The 1,619-nt window shown below is 34.3% G+C and overlaps 1 protein-coding gene across 1 annotated transcript in view; it reads right to left on the minus strand.

Moving 5' to 3' along the window:
* The window catches only part of PRKG1 (protein kinase, cGMP-dependent, type I), a 1,334,865-nt gene that overhangs the window by 735,219 nt on the left and 598,027 nt on the right, over positions 1-1,619 (minus strand). The window lies entirely within an intron of this gene.

Raw genomic sequence — 1,619 nt, forward strand, 5'->3', positions numbered from 1 at the left:
TATGTACTACATTTTCTTTATCCAGTCTATCATTGGTGGACATTTGGGTTGGTTCCATGTCTTTGCTATTGTAAATAGTATTGCAGCACTATTAACAAGAGCAAAGAAATGAAATCAATCCAAGTATCTATCAACAAATGAATGAATAAAGAAAATGTGATATATATATATATATATAGAGAGAGAGAGAGAGAGAGAGAGAATGAAATACTATTCAGCAACAAAAATTAAAATTATGTCATCTGCAACTTCATGGGTGGAACTGGATAGAGGTCATTATGTTAAGGGAAATAAACCAGGCACAGAAAGAGAAATATTACATGTTCTCACTTATATGTTGGAACTAAAAACATTGCTCACATGGAGGTAGTGAGTGGAATGATGGATAGCAGAGACTGGGAAGGGTGTATGAGTGGCAGTGGGGATGAAGAGAGGTTAGTTAATGGGTACAAATATACAGTTCAATAGAAGGAGTAAGCTCTTCTTCGATAGATTAGTAAGGTTACTATAGTTAATGACAGTGTATTGTATGTTTTTAAAAAACTAGAAGAGAGAGCTTGAAATATATCCAAAACATACAAATGATGCTCATTTGATAACTACCCTAAATGTCCTGACTTAATCATTATACATTCTATTCATGTGACAAAATTTCACATGTACCCATAAATATGTACAAATATAATGGATCAAAAAATTGTTTTTAATTTTTAAGTTCTGGGGTACATGTGCAGGATGTGCAGGTTACATAGATAAATGTGTGCCATGGTGGTTTGCTGCACGTATCAACCCATCGCCTAGGTATGAAGCCCAGCATGCACTAACTATATTTCCTAATGCTCTCCTTTTCACCACCATAATCCCTGATAGGCCCCAGTGTGTGTTGTTCCCCTCCCTATGTCTATGTGTTCTCACTGTTAGGCTCCCACTAAAAAGTAAGAACATGTGGTGTTTGGTTTTCTGTTCCTGGGTTAGTTTGCTGCGGATATGACTTCCGTCTTCATCCATGTCCCTGCAAAGAACATGACCTCATTCCTTTTTATGGCTGCATAGTATTCTATGGTATATATATATACTGCATTTTCTTTATCTAGTCTATTGTTGATAGGTATTTGTGTTGATTCCATGTCTTTGCTATTGTGAATAGTGTTGCAATGAACATGTGTGTTCATGTATCTTTCTAATAGAATGATTTATATTCCTTTGGGTATATACCCAGTAATGGGATTGCTGGGTCAAATGGTATTTCTGGTTCTAGATCTTTGAGGAATTGCCACACCATCTTCTACAATGGTTGAACTAATTTACATTCTCACTAAAAGTGTAAATTTTTAACAATATTAAAAAAATGACACACATGTAGAGCACTTACAATGAATGGAGTTTGCCAGATTCTAATAAAAGTTGCTTTGGGTGAGTCAGTGAGTGAGTGGTGGGTGAATGTGAAGGCCTAGGACATGAATAGTGCAGATTTTTTAAACACTATCCACTTAAGCTACACTAATTTATTTTTTAATATTTCTTAATAATAGACTAATCTTAGCTTATTTTAACTTTTTTACTTTATAAACTTTATTTTTTTAAACTTTCTGACTGTTTAGTAATACCACTTAGCTTAT

Source organism: Mandrillus leucophaeus, unplaced genomic scaffold (assembly GCF_000951045.1).
Source record: "Mandrillus leucophaeus isolate KB7577 unplaced genomic scaffold, Mleu.le_1.0 Scaffold376, whole genome shotgun sequence".
Taxonomy (NCBI): Eukaryota; Metazoa; Chordata; class Mammalia; order Primates; family Cercopithecidae; genus Mandrillus; species Mandrillus leucophaeus.